The sequence below is a fragment of the Lepidochelys kempii genome, chromosome 5, assembly GCF_965140285.1.
Source record: "Lepidochelys kempii isolate rLepKem1 chromosome 5, rLepKem1.hap1, whole genome shotgun sequence".
Taxonomy (NCBI): domain Eukaryota; kingdom Metazoa; phylum Chordata; order Testudines; family Cheloniidae; genus Lepidochelys; species Lepidochelys kempii.
The window spans coordinates 19,025,782-19,047,917 of NC_136384.1; the positions used below are offsets into that span (position 1 = coordinate 19,025,782).

General features: G+C 41.2%; 1 protein-coding gene across 4 annotated transcripts in view; it reads left to right on the top strand.

Annotated features, from left to right (window-relative positions):
- The first annotated feature begins 1,827 nt into the window (after window positions 1-1,827).
- The window catches only part of RAB27B (RAB27B, member RAS oncogene family), a 225,188-nt gene continuing 204,879 nt past the window's right edge, over window positions 1,828-22,136 (top strand). For 2 of the 4 annotated variants that reach the window (XM_073343573.2, XM_073343574.2), the window contains exon 1: window positions 2,065-2,121. The gene's annotated coding sequence lies outside the window, so the exon portion shown is untranslated. Of the gene's footprint in view, window positions 1,910-2,036; window positions 2,126-22,136 lie in introns of those variants that run through there. The other 2 variants (XM_073343577.2, XM_073343576.2) reach the window with 2 other exon arrangements.

The window sequence follows — 22,136 nt, forward strand, 5'->3', positions numbered from 1 at the left end:
TATTCTTATTTCTTTACTAACAATAGCCTCATTCATGTCTACATTTGAGGAAGAATCTACAGAGATTTCTATTGCCCCTGTTTGTTTAAAAATGTGACTTACTATTCAGTTTAACATGTTTTCTTGGAGTAATTCCACCTTATTTGTGATAGTGAATTCAAGCATTACAATAGTGGATGAGTAAAGTAAAATACAAAGCAATTAAACTTACCATGGAACTTTTATGAAATTCCATAGACTTTAGATAATAGTCCATATAGCTGTCGAGGAGGAAAACAATAACATACAGTTTGGCTTGAACCTCTGTGTAGATATTTGTTATCCTTGATCCCCATTCTAAAAAATAAACTATACCCAGGCTTCTGATCCATTTGCAATTGTTTACCATTGGTTTGTTCTAAATAACACTCAGAGTTCACCACCTCTTTAGATCGTCCTCGGCAGAAATGATTTATCTTTGAGACTCATAAAAGTACTTCTGAAGATCTTTGGACTGCACCAGCTTATATCAAGTGTCAGGTATTTTAAAATGTTTTCCCTGCAGGGGAATTACCATTTTCCCATAACACAAGCCAAACACTGTGCTGTTTTTATCAATATATTCAGTACACTTTTCAGGAACAAATTCCAGCAAAGTGCTCTTAATGTAAGTGATGCCAGTGCACTCACTGTAAGTGGTGGTGTCTCCCTTCTTGTTTAGGGTTATAAGGAAGTGTTTTTGTTTGCAGGTTCAGTTCAGATCCAAGTCATGAAGGCTCCATCGCATCAGGGCCAGGTTAAAAGTTGGTGGAACATTTAATGCTCCTGCTCCAGTGCCATGTGGATAGAAGTGTGAGCTACTACCCATGGAGCGAGGGTTCCAAGGTGGTGAGTAGCAGTCCCTGGGGAATCAGGACATCTTTCATATCTTTGAGCCCGGGGAACATGATGGGTACTTCTGTTCTCCTGTTTAACAAGAACCCTGAATCCAGTATTTCCTTTGTACACTCACAAACACATTTAGTAGTACTGGGCACATTCCCTTGTACTATCCCGGATCTTTCCCACTCCTTCACAGCTTGCATGGCAGAATAGTTTGGGGCAGGCTGATGTAGGGAAGAAAGTGACACAGTGAAATTTGAGCCATGCAGCAGGTGGGAGACCTCAAATGAGTGGTTTCACAGGGAGCCTCTGATTTGCTCGAATGTCCCCACTTCCTTCCATTGCTCCCTGCTAGTGTATTTACTTGGTCTAAGAGGGGAAATTATGCATGAGGCTGTGCTATGTGTAACTGTGATTTTGATTTACAGAGGTTTGTCCAGATCTAGTCTTTAGTTTTGACCAATGATTGTTTGCACCCATTGTGTTTTGCTTTGTGCTTCAGGACCGAATGGACCCCAAAACTGAAAGCAAAACTAAGTCCAAAATGTGAAATTCTACCTGCTTTCATAGCCTGACTGTGCAAAGCTGCAAATTTCACCTAGTTGACCCAAGAAGCCATAAATCAAAGGCTTACTCAATGTGAGCTGAGTTTGCAACAGAGCCAGGAACAAGTCATGTTGCTGTTCTTTTGCAAACTTTCTGTGCAGCTGTAAAGGTAGAAGAAACTTACTGCAAAGATGGAGAATCCCAAAACGCTACAGAGGAGAACCTCTCTCTCTGCCCCTACTAATACATACAAAAGAGAAACAGCACATCAGCATCAGAAACTGGAAGCTCAGTAAGGATTCTGTCACTGGCACCAGGTCAGTGAAATGTGAACCTATTTGAATATAAAAGGGAATAGGAGTATCTTGGGTCGGCACTAGGACCCCACGAATGCCTATATGAAATGCTGCTTGGCAGCATGTCAGTGGCACAGAGCTTCCTCAGCTGTTACACAAGACAAGGAGCAGCATTTGGAGCGCATTTTCCTCCTGAAACCTGCAAGGTATTTAGCTATCTACCATTTATCTTTAGGGTTCTTAGGTTATAAAGCCTTGGAGCTGCTTATTTCATCCTTATTTATTTCCAGCATCTCAGTTGTTTATATTATTGTTATGTTTTTATATTTCTGTAGATCAGATGGGAGCAACAGTGCCATAAAGAAATGGGCTAGTTATTTCCAGTTAGTGAGACCTGGGAGTATTGTACACCAAAAGTGTAAGTACGTGTTTTATCTTTATTATGCTGTTTATCACTGCTTGTTCCTTTGGTTTGCATTGTATTCCCCCTTCAGAGAGGGGAAGGAAACGTTGATGGGCTGATCTAGGAAGAGAAACCTGGATCTTCTGTTCACCCGTTGTGGAAAATGTCTAGCAAATGCCTGAAAAATCCTAAGTACTAGGGAGACATTGTGTGTTTTCTTCCAGCTTGTGAGATGGTGGATTTTGATGAGGATAGCAGATTTTTTTTTCCCATTGTGACTTTTTCTTCCTTGCCTGGGATGGAAAATAGATTTTGCTGGATTCTGTGAGCAAAGCTCACAACTGGTTTATGTGTGCTCCATTCGCAGGGTTGAAGAACTGTTTGTTTTCTTTGTAATCACTTGTCCGATGCAGCATATTTTCTGAACATATCTCTAGTTTTCCAATTTCAAGATAGTCCCATCAGATATGTCATTCATTCATTGCTAGAAGAGTACAGAGATATTCATGAATCTTAACTGAAGCCAATGGATTGCTTCCTACTTATAAGGTTCACATTCAATGCTAACAATAGTCAGATGTAATCTTGGAAACAGATCATAGACAGTTTTTTCCCATTCATTGAAGCAAGTTGTATTTGGTCTAGATATGCAATTTTGTTAGCCATTAAAAGGTTTGTGATAATCTTTTAGATATGATTGCAATTTCCCTTTAACTACTCTGCATGTACAGTCATAGCTACCACAGAACTGACATACAGATTGCTCAAGGGCATATAGAGCACTGGATGCCAGTTGGAAAAAAAGTTTAATGAAAGAAGTTTTGATTGCAGTTTGAACTTAAGTGGATGTGACTACTGCTTGTCAATGGACTATGTGTGTAATTAAGGAGACAAGGATTTGGCCCAATCCCAATCTATGCTAGAAGCATTTACTTTACGAAGAGTAAAATAATTTATTTGGATTTTAGAGAAATGCAAACAACCAATATGACTTATAAATGGCAAGTGTACACTAAAGAAGACTCAGGCTTTATAATTTTAAATGGATTGATTTAAAAAGTGAGTGTTTTTAATTAATGACCAAAATTCAACTGGCAATGGGCCAAACTCATAGGTGAGTCTAAGGTAGTAAAAGGGCTGTAATTTATAACAACATGTGCATGACTGCTAAATTTGAGCCAAAATTTAAACAATCCAAAATATATTTTTGCAGAGAGGGATAAATTAAAGCCTTCTCTGGGGAAAGGGGTGGGATGTTGTATCCCATGTTCATTTCTCTTTTTAAGAGAGTTAGAGCACAACTTAGATGCAAAATTCCCATAGAGTTAAAAGTAAGGTGGCACAATGAGACCTGAGGATTTAAGAGGTTTTTTTTGTAGTGTCCCTTAGAGCCATTTTAAATACAGTGAGTAGTTTCCACATGATTTAATTTAATAGCTAGATACAATTCAGATTGTATTACTTGGTAATAAAAGGTTTCAGAGTAGCAGCCGTGTCAGTCTGTATCCACAAAAAGAAAAGGAGGACTTGTGGCACCTTGGAGACTAACCAATTTATTTGAGCATAAGCTTTCGTGAGCTACAGCTCACTTCATCGGATGCATAAAGTGGAAAGTACAGTGAGGAGATTTAGATAAACATTTCATGGTCTGTGTGTATCTAAATCTCCTCACTGTACTTTCCACTTTATGCATCCGATGAAGTGAGCTGTAGCTCACGAAAGCTTATGCTCAAATAAATTGGTTAGTCTCCAAGGTGCCACCAGTACTCCTTTTCTTGTTGTAATATTGTGACCTATAGGCCTGTAATCGAGTGACCAGAGAGATTGAAATGTTCTCCGACTGGTTTATGAATGTTATAATTCTTGACATCTGATTTGTATCCATTTATTCTTTTACGTAGAGACTGTCCAGTTTGCCCAATGTACATGGCAGAGGGGCATTGCCGGCACATGATGGCATATATCACATTGGTGGATGTGCAGGTGAACAAGCCTCTGATAGTGTGGCTGATGTGATTAGGCCCTGTGATGGGGTCCCCTGAATAGATATATGGGCACAGTTGGCAACAGACTTTGTTGCAAGGATAGGTTCCTGGGTTAGTGGTTCTGTTGTGTGGGGTGCGGTTGCTGGTGAGTATTTGCTTCAGGTTGGGGGGCTGTCTGTAGGCAAGGACTGGCCTGTCTCCCAAGATTTGTGAGTGATGGGTTGTCCTTCAGGATAGGTTGTAGATCCTTGATAATGCGTTGGAGAGGTTTTAGTTGGGGGCTGAAGGTGATGGCTAGTGGCATTCTGTTGTTTTCTTTGTTGGGCCTGTCCTGTAGTAGGTGACTTCTGGGTACTCTTCTGGCTCTATCAATCTGTTTCTTCACTTCAGCAGGTGGGTATTGTGGTTGTAAGAATGCTTGATAGAGACAAACATCTACAAGATCTCTGTCTGAGGGGTTGAAGCAAATGCAGTTGTATCATAGAGCTTGGCTGTAGACAATGGATCATGTGGTGTGGTCTGGGTGAAAGCTGGAGGCATGTAGGTAGGAATAGCGGTCAGTAGGTTTCCGGTATAGGGTGGTGTTTATGTGACCATTGCTTATTAGCACTGTAGTGTCCAGGAGGTGGATCTCTTGTGTGGACTGGACCAGGCTGAGGTTGATGGTGGGATGGAAATTGTTGAAATCATGGTGGAATTCCTCAAGGGCTTCTTTTCCATGGGTCCAGATGATGAAGATGTCATCAATATAGCGCAAGTAGAGTAGGGGCGTTAGGGGACGAGAGCTGAGGAAGCGTTGTTCTAAGTCGGCCATAAAAATGTTTGGCATATTGTGGGGCCATGCGGGTACCCATAGCAGTGCCGCTGATTTGAAGGTACACATTGTCCCCAAATGTGAAATAGTTATGGGTGAGGACAAAGTCACAAAGTTCAGCCACCAGGTTTGCCGTGACATTATCGGGAATAGTGTTGCTGACGGCTTGTAGTCCATCTTTGTGTGGAATGTTGGTGTAGAGGGCTTCTACATCCATAGTGGCCAGGATGGTGTTTTCAGGAAGATCACTGATGGATTGTAGTTTCCTCAGGAAGTCAGTGGTGTCTCCAAGATAGCTGGGAGTGCTGGTAGCGTAGGGCCTGAGGAGGGAGTCTACGTAGCCAGAAAATCCTGCTGTCAGGTGCCAATGCCTGAGATGATGAGGCGTCCAGGATTTCCAGGTTTATGGATCTTGGGTAGCAGATAGAATACCCCAGGTCGGGGTTCCAGGGGTGTGTCTGATACAACTGACTTAGGCTTGAATAGAGACTGGGAGTGGATGGGTCATTACACAAAGTAAAACTATTTCCCCATGTTTATTTCCCACCCCCACCCTCCACTGTTCCTCAGACATTCCTATTAACTGCTGGAAATGGCCCACCTTGATTATCACTACAAAAGGTTTTCTTCCCCCTCCCACCCCTGCTCTCCTTCTGGTAATAGCTCATCTTAAGTGATCACTCTCCTTACAGTGTGTATGAAAACGCCCATTTTTTCATGTTCTGTGTGTATATAAATCTCCTGACTGTATTTTCCACTGAATGCATCCGATGAAGTGAGCTGTAGCCCACGAAAGCTTATGCTCAAATAAATTGGTTAGTCTCTGAGGTGCCACTAGTACTCCTTTTCTTTTTGGTAATAAAAGTCCATGATCCAATATTTTCTGCAGACAGGATACAGTAAAATCAGAATGAATCCTCCAGTGTCATACTGTGGGGATGAAATGAACTAAAGAACCTCTTCAACCGTTCATGTCTAATACTTGTTGAATATACATAGTCTGTGCATTTTTATCTTTTCGAGTATATTCACTTGAGTAACTGTATTCTATAATTCCTCTTCTTTACATGTAAACACTATATACAAACACATACTGAAGCAGCAGAAAACACCTGGCACTGACTCACAAAATCAAGGCTATTTTGGCTTCTGCACTATTATTTCACTCCCACTTAGAAAGTGGCGGTAGCTCAGAATTAGAACTGTGCAAATAATGAATTTTTTTGGTTCACTGGCAATTCTGAAAAATACAAAAGAAAAACAATTGTGGATCAAGCTGAAAAGAGGATTTTTGGGTTTTTTTGGAAATTTCAATGAATTGAAAAGTAAATAAATTTGTTTCAGGTCAAACAAAAGGTTTTTTGAACAAAAGCAAAATATTTGACTTCGATTTTGATAATTTTAAAACATTTTTTATTTTTATTTTAATTTTTCTAAATTAAAGTAATTTTGAAAATGTCAAAACATTCTGAGGGGTTCTTTTTGAAGGATTTTGTTTTGAGCCAAACAATTTGGTGAAAATGATACAAATTTGCTAAATGTTTTGGTGTCACTGAATCTTCATTTGTCACTGGGGAAAAATATTTTGGCCAAAAAATGTTGCCCAGCTCTACCCTTAGGTTAGACATTGATTAGAACTATGTAGTTTTGGATCTGGATCTAGATCTCCATTTCAGCTCTAGTCCTCCAAAAATTCAGGGGTGTATGAATCCCAAGGTTTGGCTCTATCTTGTTATAGAGCTAACACCCATGATGTGAAATTTAGATCTGGGTCCAAATTCTAATCCACTTGCCCAGCTGTGTGAGTTGTCAAGGCCTGGGGCTTTCACTTGAGCCTATGTGTAACTGTCCTATACTTACAATTAGTTTTTGTGTATATTTGTTCAAAAGAACATTATTAAGGGTGCACTATCAAGCACTCAGAAGTTAACACCTGCCTGTGCAACTTTAAGTCAGCCCTTTGTGCATATGCATTATGATACAGTCTTTTATTATACATTGCCTCATCCAAAACACAGGATGGAGCTGCTCTGGGGGGTGAGTCAGGGTTGTGCAGTGAAAGAGACTTTTGTCTGTAGTACCCCTGCTTCATTTACTACAGAAGTTGGAAGGTGAGTAATGATTAAGGCAGGGGACTGCAGGAAGAGAAAGGATGGTCTTATGGCTGTTGAATGCTGGCTTGGGGAACTGGATTCTAACCCTGCCTCTGCCATGGAGTTCTTGTGCGATGCTGGGCAAGTCACTTAAGCCAAATTTTCACAGATGGTCACTAATTGTGTGTTTCTTATTTTCTGGGTACCCAGCTTGAGACCCTGGCATCTGCTAAGCACTCGCTGCTGCAACTAGACTTAATAGGCTCAAGCTGTGCTTTGGATATATAAAGTGCTATAAAAGTATTCTGAAAATTCAGGTCCTAACATCTCAATTTAGGCGCCCCACGTTAGTGGATACTTTTGACCGTGATCTCTTTGCCTCAGTTTCCCATTTATAAAATGGGATAATACCCTTCCCCAACCCATCTCACAGGAGTGCTGTGAAAATAAATGAATGTTTGTGAGCCACTCACTTGAATCATTTGGGGGATTCTTTGTCCTTTTTTTAACATTATTAGTCTGAAATATGCTGGATTAACACTCCCAAAGAGCAGATGATGCCTCACTGCAACTGTTCTGACTGTGTACTCCACCCTTTCTCCTTTAGGGATTAAAAGGTAGTCCCATCTCCATACTCATTCCCTCTTTGGCCTCTTTGTAGAGATTGATTACTAGACTGCCGAGTGTGGTGGTGATTTTTATGATGATATCGCATGTGCACTATGAATGAGTCTGAAGTCACCAATTAATGCATTTCACATTGGCTGTTGTGATATGATAACAACTTTCACTTAGGCTGAATTCATTCTGGCAACCTGGCAATTATGATGTGAAAGATTATGTATCTTATCCATCTCTTGCATGATGCATTCTCCACAACTATGTTTTCATAAATATAAAGGGAAGGGTAAACCCCTTTGAAATTCCCCTGGCCAGGGGAAAGCTCCTCTCACCTGTAAAGGGTTAAGAAGCTAAAGGTAACCTCGCTGGCACCTGACCAAAATGATCAATGAGGAGACAAGATACTTTCAAAAGCTGGGAGGAGGGAGAGAAACAAAGGGTCTGTGTGTCTGTCTATATGCTGTTTCTGCAGGGGATAGACCAGGAATGGAGTCTTAGAACTTTTAGTAAGTAATCTAGTTAGGTATGTGTTAGATTATGATTTCTTTAAATGGCTGAGAAAAGAATTGTGCTGAATAGAATAACTATTTCTGTCTATCTTTTTTGTAACTTAAGGTTTTGCCTAGAGGGGTTCTCTATGTTTTGAATCTAATTACCCTGTAAGGTATCTACCATCCTGATTTTACAGAGGTGATTTCTTTACTTCTATTTCTATTAAAAGTCTTCTTGTAAGAAAACTGAATGCTTTTTTTATTGTTCTCAGATCCAAGGGTTTGGGTCTGTGGTCACCTATGCAAATTGGTGAGGCTTTTTATCCAACATTTCCCAGGAAAGGGGGGGGTGCAAGTGTTGGGAGGATTGTTCATTGTTCTTAAGATCCAAGGGTCTGGGTCTGTAGTCACCTAGGCAAATTGAGGCTTTTTACCAAACCTTGTCCAGGAAGTGGGGTGCAAGGGTTTGGGAAGTATTTTGGGGGGAAAGATGTTTCCAAACAGCTCTTCCCCAGTAACCAGTATTTGTTTGGTGGTGGTAGCGGCCAATCCAAGGACAAAGGGTGGAATATTTTGTACCTTGGGGAAGTTTTGACCTAAGCTGGTAAAGATAAGCTTAGGAGGTTCTTCATGCAGGTCCCCACATCTGTACCCTAGCGTTCAGAGTGGGGAAGGAACCTTGACATATGTCTACAGTTATTATTTTATTATTTGTATTATCATAGTGCCTAGGAGCCCTAGTCATGGACCAGGACCCCATTGTGCTAGGTGCTGTACTAACACAGAACAAAAAGATGGTGCCTGCCCCAAAGAGTTCACAATCTAAGTATAAGGCAAGAGACAATGGACGCATGCAGATGGGGGAGTTACAAGGAAACAATGAGACAATATTGGTCAGCATGAAAGGCAGTGGTATGAATGCACTAGCAACCTAATGGTCACAGTTTTTGTAGGCATCACAGCAAAGGAGAGCTTTAGGAAGGGTTTGGAAGGAGGATAATGAGTTAGGTTTATCAGAAGCTCTTCCCAAGAGTGAGGGGCAGCCTGGAAGAAAGCGCAAAGGTGCTACTTTGAAAATTTAAGAGCTGAGCAATGGAGTGTGGCATCCTGGGCTGGTCAGAGGGGAGAGTTGACATCTCAGTAGCAAATGAGATATGATAGCTAGGATGGGGTTAGGCCATAAAGGGCCTTGGAAGTTAATAGAAACCATTTATGTTTGATGCAATATGGAAGAAAAACCCAATGGAGGGATGCAAAGGTGATAGTCAAAGTGACAGTCTAGGTAAATGATCTTTGCGGCAGCATTCTGAATGGATACAAGTGGGGCAAGATTGCATTTCAGGGCCAGACGGCAGCATGTTGCAGTCACCGACATGCAAGATGACAAGAGTCAGGAATAGAGTTTTAGCTGTGCAGATGGCTGGGAAAGGCCATATCTGAGAGAGGTTTTGCAGAAAGACTTGGCAAGATTTAGACTGAGCTTCGATGTGAGAACCTAGAGAGAAGTCCAAGTCAAAGATGACACCAGGTTATGGGCCTGAGTGAGAGGCAGGATGGTGGTGGTGTCCACAGTAACTGAGAAAGGAGGTAGCCGGGAGAGCTCAGGGAGCAAGGATTAAGAGCTTTGTTATATCCATGCGATAGCACTGAAGTCAGCTGGATTTCCTGGGTGCCACTGAGAGTAGAACATGCCACACTGTGTTTGTATTTTACTAAATTATATACATATAAAATAATTTTAAATCTATCAAATAGCCATAAACATAACTTTTCATTTGGAATGCCAAAGAGACTAATGCACTAGCCTGTTAGCCTGTATTACTATCTCAAATTGTCTGAAAGCACCTGCAACAGCACACTGTCCATTGCTAAATAGTTGTATCCATGGGCAAAGCATTTGTAGCTCATTTACTTAATAATGGAACATATTTATGCCCTTTTCAAAGATTTTATGCTCTGCAACTGATCATTTTTATTTATGACATACGATGGAACACAGAGGAGACATGACCCTGCCCGCTAGATGTTTACAATCTTAAAAAAAAAAAAAATCTACTGTAGGGTGGAGGGAGAGGTTCTGAATTCTCTCTCGGTCTTATTTTTTCTTTTAATTCTACTATTTAATTGTAAAAAAAAAATTAAAAACCAAATTGGGTCAGCATTACTGATGTTGGTATACAAAACAATGTTTAAGATGCCCTCTGGTGGTCTGAAGGCAGCAGTTATTCCCAGAACTATGCATATATTAGTGGGTCTTTTGACACTGCATTTGTTAAACACAAACAGACTGATGGATTTCAGCTGCTTTGAAAACACAGTGTGTGTAGGGGGGAATAAATATTTGCCAAATGGAGTAGGACACAGGGTCCTATCTGGCAACCCTTTCTCACCTGAGTAGTCTATAGTCATGCAGGTACTTGCACTGAAGGCTATTGGCCAAATTGTGTTTTACTTGTTTAAATCAGGAGTAACTTCATTGATTCAATGAAGTCACTCCAGTTTTAAACAGTGTGAGAACAGAATTTGTCCCACTGGGGAAATCTACATGAGTGAAAGTTACAGGCTGTGATATAATGGGGGTCTGGTGATTCTGACTCCCATTATCCCACTCTAATTGCATTATTGTCACGGCAGCCCAGCCGTTGCCCATTCAGTGAGTACCAGTGATCTAGTAGGACTGTCCTGTGCTGATTCTGAATGTGAAGGTGCCATATCTCAACATGTAGCCAGACCTTTTAAGTGGAAGTAAATATAGCTGACAAATTGTGAAAGCCATACTCTGAAGGCAATCTAGAATATTTTTACTGGGCACTTTTTCTCCCTGAGTAACTCCATTGGATTGTTCTGACCCAATGTTTCTGTGATTTTTTTTAAAGCCTTTTCTAAGAAGAAATCCTCTTCAATATGATTGTCCTTTGAATTATAGCTAAGACCTATTTTATCCAGTATATAATAGCATGTCTGCTGATTTAAAAGCTGGGGCACTATTCAATTTTTGTGGTGTGTGGCTTTCTCCTTATGGTGTATATATGTAAGTCCTCTATCTGGTCCATTTGCTGACTTGTAAAGCATGCTCCTTTAAAGGATTCATAATACATCGTTTTTAGCAATGTGGTAGTCACACTTTGAAGCATTCAGTCGCTGGGTCAAAAGCCATCCATTAGAGAATGAGATGGTGCAATTAAGGAATACTTGTCTGTGGAACAATAGTATTGTAAATATTTTCTATCTAGTTGAGTGGGTAATCAGTGGATTTCACTGTCTTACCAAGCTTGACCCAAAACTTTTCAAAGAAGTGTAATTTTTGGTAGCACTGCTCAGTTCCTATTACTATTTCATCTTTTTGCATCTCAATCATGGGCCAAATTAATCCCTGATAGAACGCTAGTGATATCAGTGGTATTACACCAGAGATTAATTTGACCTAGCAACTCTCTATTTAAAAATCTCTGGCTCTGCATTTTAAATGAAAGTATCATTATTTATATTGTGTCACCCAGACTTTAGCAGATTATACTTTATTTTCAGTGCTCGTTAACTGGGGCTAAATAATGATGAAACAGAAGTACACATTTTCTCATAAATATCGAATCTGCATTTTTCAGCATTTCACAAATGTATTATTACTGGTGGTGCTTGGGAAATAGTATATTTTTAAAGCATAAACTATTTCTTAAAAGTAAATTGTTAATTTATTGTGTCAGGTTTTGTGCCAGGCTCTCCCTTGTCTGCTTTCCTAGGGCCTGACCCAAAGGTGGTCGAAGTCGATTGGTATTTTCCCATTGGCCTTTGAATTAGTGTCATGGGTTCCCAGGAGTACAACCTGGAGCTGGGGTACTGCTGAGCTCTTTGTCTTACCAACCTGGGATCCCTCTCACACTGTGATGTTGTTGTGACAAGCTGCAAACCCCTCCAGGTCCTGCACTCACACAGCCATCCACAGACTGGGCCATACCCATATTCGTTACATGAATGCTTTCGCCAGCCACTCATGAACCAACAATAGAGAGGCTCCAGCCAATTCCCCACAGCTCCCCAGCCTAGGACCCCAGAGCTGTACCATCTTGCCCTTGTCAGAAGCCTGACCAGTGTAAATTTATTACCCAGTCTGCCCCTTCCTCAATGTGGAGAGGACCTGCACCAGCCCTTGTTCCTGAGCAGATTTCCCTTGCACTTCAAACAACACACTGTTTTAGGTAAAAAATATAAAACAGATTTATTAACTACAGAAAGATAGATTTTAAGTGATTATAAGTAGTAAGTGTACAGATTAACCCTTCTAGTACAGTCATGTAGTTTTCACCTGCCATTTATTTCTAGTCTTTTTTTTTCCACTGATGGCAACAACCACATTGTACATTTTCATTGTACCTAAGATCAGAAACTGGGTGCCAACTCAGGAAAACACTTAATCATGTGCTTAACATTTGTCATGTACTTAAGTCTCCGGTGACTAATGCAGTTGCTTAAAATTAAGCACATGCTTAAATGCTGTCCTTAATAGGGAGACTTCCTCTTGGCTCTGGGTGAAAATTTCAAATCAAACTGTCAATTTGTATGAAACTGGAGAACCTTGCTACATAATCCAGGGCTCTAGGGAGAATGTAGCTACTGATGCTGTGTTTGGGAAATTAGTCAGGATAAGCACCAGATGTTAGTGTCAAAGCACAAGTGGGAGCAGTATTAAAACAAAAAACCAACATGAAAATCCACTTATAGCCCTTCAGGGAAGAAGAGAGTGATCGTCCTTATATTGACAAGGTGCTCTGATACTGTGATTATGGACTTTAGGGACCTACGTAGGCAGAGGGTGAAAATCTTGTCCCCATTGAAGTCAATGGGATTTTTGCCTTTGACTTCAAGGGGGCCAGGATTTTACCCATAGTCTTCTGAGCAAGAGGACTCTACTTGAACTTCATCTATGAACGTTTCCATTATAAGCTCTAATAATAAGCCACCACTATTGTTTTGAAAGGAAACTTATTCTAAGCAAGTTAAACATGCTAAAGAACTGTTCACAAGACATACAAAAGAAAAGTACTGCCTTTCTCCCCTCTGCAAAACAAGAGTCATAACTATACGTGGGAAGCCATGCAACTGCTCTTTTGAAATAACAGTTCTTTTGTGGGTTTTATGGATGATATCTCATCTTCAGCTGAAGTGATGGTTGTCCTTAATGGTAATTTTTGTCATTAAGTAGAGTTTGCAGGAAGGCAACTTCCTTATTAAAGTTTATATATCAAAGCTAAAAGCACATGAGAACAAAAAATCATACTTTACAATCTATCTCCTGCACAAAAGAACATGCACGTGATGGGACTTCAGTTACATAAATCTCATTTAGTTTCAGGGGAACTACATGATAATAGGCTTGTGAATTGAGTTAGGACTATTCCCCCCCCAAGTCTGCATTCTCACATCAGTGTCACAGAATAAAATTAGTGCTCATGCATAGAGACCCATAGTTCAATAACTCAGTTGACGTTAATTTGAATTTATTCTCCCTTTCCCCAAAATATAAGAATTTACACCTGAGGTGATTTTTATGTCACCTAACACCAGAAATCATTTTCCCTGGAGACACACATCTGCAATGCCCCTCTGCCATGTACATTGGTCAAACTGGACAGTCTCTACGTAAAAGAATAAATGGACACAAATCAGATGTCAAGAATTATAACATTCATAAACCAGTTGGAGAACACTTCAATCTCTCTGGTCACGCAATCACAGACATGAAGGTCGCTATCTTAAAACAAAAAAACTTCAAATCCAGACTCCAGCGAGAAACTGCTGAATTGGAATTCATTTGCAAACTGGATACTATTAATTTAGGCTTAAATAGAGACTGGGAGTGGCTAAGTCATTATGCAAGGTAGCCTATTTCCTCTTGTTTTTTCCTACCCCCCCCCCCCAGATGTTCTGGTTTAACTTGGATTTAAACTTGGAGAGTGGTCAGTTTGGATGAGCTATTACCAGCAGGAGAGTGAGTTTGTGTGTGTGGTTTTTGGGAGGGGGGTGAGAGAACCTGGATTTGTGCTGGAAATGGCCCACCTTAATTATGCACATTGTAGGGAGAATGGTCACTTTGGATGAGCTATTACCAGCAGGATAGTGAGTTTGTGTGTGTGGTTTTTGGGAGGGGGGTGAGAGAACCTGGATTTGTGCAGGAAATGGCCCAACTTAATTATCATGCACATTGTGTAAAGAGTTGTCACTTTGGATGGGCTATCACCAGCAGGAGAGTGAATTTGTGTGGGGGGGTGGAGGGTGAGAAAACCTGGATTTGTGCTGGAAATGGCCCACCTGATGATCACTTTAGATAAGCTATTACCAGAAGGACAGTGGGGTGGGAGGAGGTATTTTTTCATATTCTCTGTGTATAAATAAAGTCTGCTGCAGTTTCCACGGCATGCATCCGATGAAGTGAGCTGTAGCTCACGAAAGCTCATGCTCAAATAAATTGGTTAGTCTCTAAGGTGCCACAAGTACTCCACATCTGCTTTGATTATCCAGATTTGTTTGTTTCCTGCTATGACACTTGACTAGACAGGGATAGCTAACAACATATCCAGTTTTCAGAGTAGCAGCCGTGTTAGTCTGTATTCGCAAAAAGAAAAAGGAGTACTAGTGGCACCTTAGAGACTAACCAATTTATTTGAGCATAAGCTTTCGTGAGCTACAGCTCACTTCATCGGATGCAAGTGATGAAGTGAGCTGTAGCTCACGAAAGCTTATGCTCAAATAAATTGGTTAGTCTCTAAGGTGCCACTAGTACTCCTTTTTCTTTTATCATATCCAGTGTGTACCTAGTATTAGATGGTAAGGGCCAGATTCTGATCTCAGTTACATTGGGTAAATCCGGAGTAACTCCACTTTGACCATTGCATTGCAGTGGTCACAAAGTCCCTGCCAAACTATCTTGTAAAACTTTGATGTTGGTTCAGAGCCTACGATGGCCATTGCATATGGACTTAGATTCCCAAACTGTTTGCAAACTCTAATGTGCATGTGTTTATGCATACACATAGTTGAAACCACTTTTGACAGGATGTGGATACCCTTTGACAGGATATAGAATTTGTAATTTAGCTGGACAGATTTAACTTAATGAGTGCGCTCTCACTTGAATGCGGTGCTCAGAGTTGATGGAGCTACTTTGTAAAGACAATTTGTGTCATTAATTGGCTTGTCAATCACAACGAAAGGGGCTACAAATTGCTTTCAGAATGCGACTCTGCTGCATCTCATCTGTGTGCACACAGTAGCATCCGGGAGGTACGAATTCTTCCTGGCTGAGAGTGTTTGCTGTTCTGCTGTTTCTTTCCTTTTCCCAGCCCTTCTGAGATCACAGAAGCCCAAGCGGTTCAGATCAGTCAGAAGAACTTAAATATGAGTGGTATGGTGAATGAATGCTGTCACAGCAGGAATGTTAATTATGGGACAAGACTAGGTTGTTTCTGTCTCAGTACAGGTAAATAGGCGTACTGTCTTGCTAAGGGTTTGTTCAGTCACTAATGCAGTGAAGCTACAATCTTGCTTGCTGCTAATACTTTGGATCTCATTTTAAGGTGGGGTTGGAGGTGATGGGTCAGCTGAAAAGGATCTGTCCTGGTCACCACATGTAAACTCAGAATTGCAGCTCCTGAACATGTACAATTTTAAATTCCTTCACTCACTTAAGGGTGATATACCGCAGTGCACTTTCTTGACGGTGTCATTGCCGACTTTCATCAAATTGGATTCTGTGCTCTTTTCTTGCTGGCTGTAGGCAAGTGGGAGTGACTCGCAGACATCAAAGCCATAACTTCCTTCGAGAAGGTTATTTATTAGAGAACACAACAGGCTTGGAACATCTGGCTTGATTTGGAAGCCTTTATTAAAGGCACTTGCACAGTCTACATCTTTGGGTTTGCCCTTCTGAAAGGGAGGCAAAATTCAGACATGGGTTATGTAGTTAAAAAGACATTAACGTTTTCAAGAACACTGCTTAGTTCTTAGGTTTGTTTGGGTCACTGATCGTCCGTTTTCACTGGGATGCTCCAACTGCTTTACCCAGTTCCAGTGATGCACAGTAACAATAAATCTGTCTTAATAGGGCAGTTAATGTGGGTTTATGGCTGCTTTGCATTACTGGAGCAGCATAATCAGCCAGAATGTACTGGTGAAGCTGGTCCATATGGTTCTGTAATTTAAAAACCACATAATTGGGATTCTCAGGTACTCTCATTTGTACAAAATAAGCAGTCGTCCCAGATAAAAGGGTTCTTCAAAATGGAACCAAGGGCTACATATTCCCCAGTTTTATTGCAGTGCGGCTAATTTTGAGCAGTCCTTTATGTGAAATGCTCAATAATAGATTTCTGTATATTTAAGTGAATAAATTGCCATTCATAGTGTTTAAGAAATATGGGTCATATTAAACTCTTACAAGTACTGTAATCATTACATTAAGAAAACCCAATCATTCTGCTTTGTTTTAATTCAGAAATGGCTATTTTGTAAAACTGTAATCTCACCAGTATAACAAGTAGGTCTTTGCCATTCACCCACATTACTGGCACTTCATTGTTGTGGACAAGCTGTAAATTGTTTCAGGGGCATGCCTGGAGCAGTAAGTCTCCATGTCATTCTCCTCAGTCTCTCGTCTTCTATCCTCTGGAATATCTCTCCCTGCTGCGGCTAGCACCCTCCATCTGTCAAATCTTCCACTGTAGTCTTGTTTATATCCATGCTAACAAAATCTCTGAAGTCACCCACAAAGAAGGATTATGAAGTTAAAATTCACCATTAGTCTCTGAGGTTGTTCAGTTGCCTGGTAGAGTGAGGATGGTGAGGGAGGTCGGCAGAGAGGTGGGATGGTGAGGGATGATGGAGGAGTCTGGGTAAAGGGCACTTTGCCCTGGAAAGGGGGTTTTGGTGGGCTGGGCATGAAACTACAACGATAACAAATTTTGCGCATATTTTAGAGTGTGTGCATAACAACCGAGTTAGCATGTGAGTTTATTTTTGCAGCCTGTTCTGTTCCTCCGCTCGTCTGTGTTCTGTCATAGCTACTGCAGGTTAAGGGAGGATGGGCTAGGGCTAGCGTGGGGAGAGAAAAAGCACAACACTCCCTCCTCCAGTAAAAGTAGAGGGAAAGAAAGCTCCCCCTTCTCTCCCTGGTGGGGTGAGTGCTGTTTCCCTATGTACACCCTCCTTCTGTTTCAATTTACTTTAACCTCTGGTGCTCCCATTAGATTGCGTGGTCTGCAGGACAGGGAGGGTGTCTGTCCCATACGGTCTGCAAGGTGGCTAGCATACTGTAGGTGCTATAAGTGGTTTATGATGGCTCTGATCACTAAGATGCCACGTCTTTCACCCTTGATTTTTAACTGTACTAATGAATGCATCTTAACAACAGTGTTGCCATTGTCTCTCTACCATATCTGTCAAGCCTCTGTGTGGGGCTATAAGCACTTGCTGAGCTACTTTGCAGTAGGAGCCTGAGGAGAATTGACATAGATTGTAAACTCTTTGGGGCCACAACCTTCTCTTTGGTCTGTCTTATAATCAGAAGGAGGAATTCTGACTGGCTCAGCTTGAATCCTCTTGGTCTCTGGGAGAGCACATGAGTGGGGCTCATCTCCCCCCCGCCACAGGGCTGAAGCCCCAGTCCCTTTCCCCTTCCCTTCCACCTGGTGGCTGAAGTCTGGAGCTGCCATTCCCTTCCCCTGCCCCAAGCCCACAGGGCTAAAGCACCAAGGCCCCCACCACACACAGTGGCTGAAACCATGAGCCCCGAGCCATCCCCTCCCCCCCCCACGCTGTGCCCTGAAGTTTTTATATTGTGTGTGTTTGGGGGGGGGGGGGGGCTCAGAAGGAAAAAGGTTGAGAACTCCTGCTGCAAATTACAAAAGTATCTGCTTGCTCTTGCAGTTTGCTGTGAGTGAATCTAATTGTACTGCCTGCACTGACTTGCAGAAATCAGCTGAGCAAGTTTAAATTGGACTATAGAGTACCAAGCACCATGTGTTGGACCCAGTGGAGGAAATATAAAGGAAAATAGAAATATTTATGTATTACAAACATGGGGTTAGTAAAAGGTTGAACAAGGTGAAGAAATAATGTAGCTGAAAATGTGATTTCGGTATTCCTAAAGGTTCGTACGAACATAAGCATTGTTATATAGGGTCAGACCATTGGTCCATCAAGGTCATCTGACAACAAGAAGTATCAGATGCTTCAAAGAAACCCAATACTGTATAGGTTGGCAAAAATCTGTCCATAGTAGAAATGTCTTCCTAATTCTGTATCCTGATCTATAGATTATGAATAAGAATTTCCAGTTATCACTTTGAGGGTTGACAGGTTCTTGTCCCAAGATCAGGCCTAGTATTAAAATTATTATATAGTTGGGAACCCCGATGTGCACAGGTGCAACACTCTCACTATAGGAACTCCTTTATATTTACAAATAAATAATTTATTAATACATTTAGCAAAATCACATACTCTAACTCAGTAAGATAGATAGAGATAATACAGAAAGCAAATCTGAACCCCCATAGTTACACCATCCCTTGCAGAATAACCTGAAATGTTAGCATTATCTTCCTCATCACTGTCATCTTTCTCATCTTCACCAATGGCCGTCATTCTAGCCCCTCTCAAGGGCTACATCTCCCTCTCCTCCTGCTCACAGGCTGGGATGCCACTTTTATAATCTGTTACGTGGATGTTACCATGTCTTATGCATATTCAGTAGGGGTTTCTCCCCTCTTCCTTATTTGTATTTCCTCCCCTTACTAATGTTAAGGTGTCCATCTGTAGGTTAGTATAATTATGATTTTAACTCATCATATACGTCAATTCATTGCCACGGCACTCTTGCGATTGGGTGTTCCATCCAAAACCTTCCAGAAGCTGGTGTGTGTTCAAGTTTTTGTGGTTGGCTGAAGTCACTGTGGACAAAATTCCCCCCCTACACTCTACTTCCAGTTCCCCAAAACATATGCCAAACTTTATCTATGCCAAAGTTCATAGGCCTCAAGCCTCATGCTAACTGCTGAAGCCAGTGTCTTACAGGATACAAGCCTGTAGGTTCCTTGCATTGCAGCTGAATATAAGCAAGCAGAATATAATGCAAAGCCATGAATATAATAGAGGTAAACTGGCCCACTGAGCTACAATCCTTGGTAATTATATTATACCCTGAAGCCTAAGGATCCCTTATTTGTTATTTTAATGCAATTGTGTATGTACTTATTATTCATGTATAAGTTTAATACTTTATGAAATCTGGGGAGCTGTTTGCTTCTGGGATATCTTGTGATAGTAAGTTCCACAGGTTAATGTTGCTCACCTTGCACTTAAGCTAGAAATTTGATTCGACTGGTGAATATGGGTTTAATTATTTTTATTATGATTGTTTCCTTTACTCAAAAATTAGGTAGTTCCTAAAAGTCTTCCCCCTCAGCATCCATTTTCCATTCAGAACTTCAACATGTTCATATACCTTTTAATATTTGGTCTTTGGCTTAGTGCATTTCTCCAACAGGAAGTCACCATCTGTGTGCTCTAAAAAGCAGAAGGCCAAATTATATGACAGGGGGGCCCAAATCAAAATGTTAGAGCTTTGCAGCTCATCAAAATTCAAACATGGATCCGGATCCAGATTTTGCAAATGGCTTTTATCTTTATAATGAACTGAACTGAAAGCCCTGTTCTGTCCAACTCCACTTTGGGGTGTTCAAAATTCAGATCTAGACCTTGTCTCAGGGGTGAAATGTGCAGTTGGAGCTCATCTCTAGTATACAGCATATCAAAATCAGAAGGCCTACTTGCATGATATACAACTGTTTAGTGCATTCTTCTCTCATCCCAGAGGAACTCTGGGAATTTCAACGAGGCTGTCTCGGAGTTCATCAGCGACACGAGGAATAATGTCCTGAAAGAGGTCTGAACACTTATATAAAATTATCATTTTTATTAAGTTGATTCTGCCAGCATGAAAGAGAGAGAGAAGATGAGTAATCCAGTTCTCCAATTCTAACGGAAATTGGTTCAATAGGGGCTTAAAATGAAAGTCCTGCTGTCTATTAAAATCAGGAATAATAAGAATTGCAAAGTAACAAAAGAAGTTGACCAACCATGAAGCATCCTAGCAAAATTTAATGTGTGATTGAATTGTTTGTTGGCAATTGTCCAAGCTATTGTGGTCATGAGAACCAATTTTCTCTTGGTGGACTGTGAGCTGGAATGCAAGGGCTGCATTATCCTAGATGCTCTGTGCAGTCCTGCATCCCAAAGATCTCATCTATCCTGCCCGAAAGGACTTTTGCCACTGAGTTACCAATGGTTTGCACCTGGCAGGCAAGAAAATCCTCTACAAGAGAGGTGGAATTTTAAGGCTCCAGGTTCCTTAAGGATTTAAATTAAAATTTATACTCAGAGCAGGGAGGAAGCCCCTGACAGTTAAGGCAATGCCTTCAAACTGTCAGCATTTTATTTTGCAGCACAGACATTTATTTTATATATAGTTCTGTCAATGAAGCCCAAATTATTATTTTCCTATTACTTAGCAGAGGGAATTTTTGTGGACAGCTTAACATTGTTACATCCTGTAACTTGTACAGATTTTTAACTAAAGAGCAGAAAAGCAATGCTAGGAAACCAAGTAATATGACTGGTGAGCTCAAAGTCAACTCTACACAGAGCACTGACATTGGTTACTTGTAAAGGGGTAAGAAGTTCTTTACCAAAACTCCTTTCTTCTACACAGCAGAACCCACTGGAACACTTGCTCTATGCTGATTCCTTCTGTTATGATGCCAATATCACTCTTACTACAGCTCCTTTCACCCCCTTCCTTGACAACCGATGATACAGATTTTAGCAACTTGGTCTCCTGCCCAGCTTGCTTCCTTTTTAAGGCCACTCCAGCTCCCCAATAACCCACACTGTAGTTCCCTGCACAAACCTTCAGTCCTTCCCTAGCCTCCCGTGGTCACCCTCCCAAAGACCTGCTGATTGCTAACCCCTGTGACTGTAATCCTCTCAGGCCCTTGTGTGCGGTGCACAGGGGAAGGGGAAGATAAAAGGAGCTTAAGCAAGAAGAGTGATGTTATGCATGGTTGTAGAAGTTCTGCTTAGCTGACTGTAGAGGCTGTTAGATCTTGGAGAAATGCTTTTTGTTGGTGGTGGTGTAATTTTTTGTGCATACAGTAAAGTCTGTGCCCCATCTTGGAGCCAAATCCAGTTTCACTGAAATCAGAGTGAGTTTTGGTATTAACTTCAATGGGAGCTGAATTTGTTTCTCTGACAAATCAGTGCTTAAGTGCAGGGCTGATGCTTATAGGATTTACCCAGAAAAGCAAACAAAAACATTCCTTGTTGCCAAAACATTGGAGGAAAAATCTGTTTGTGCCTTCCCCCTAACTTCCATGAGCACATGTAGATAGTGCCCTATCTGGCCCCAAAAATTTAGTAGTCTATTTATCAGTGTGCAACTCATGCAGAGGCTGATTCTTAGGCAGTGCAAATGGACATAACTTTAAAGTTGCCTCATTTAAGTCAGTGGGAATACATTGATTTACACTATCTGAGAATCTGGCCCACTATACACTGTTGTGGTTCAAATACAAGACAGAACAAGGCTTTAAGCAAGCAAGCAGGCTGGTCTGCCGACGGGCTGGTCTGCCTGTCAGCTTTCCACCCTCTTTTATTTCTCTCCCTCCTCCTGCGCATTACATACTCCAGCAGATAAAAGGAATACACTGGCTTTGTTTAATATTCTTACTTACCAATTTCTATCTACCGCATTCCTTGCTCTCGGGCCTTGAGCCCAGTCCTGGGAGGCTTCCCACAGTTCATGTCATCTGGGCGAGTTTCCAAGGTTCATGCCCCTGAGAGGAGCCGTGTGTGCGCTGCTCCTACACAATACTCAGGGTGTGCCCTGAATGTTGCCAAGCGCATGAACCCTGAATGAATCCTACATCCTCTCCTTTTTTGTTTATTTGTGCTCGGCCATCTCATGGTAGCCATC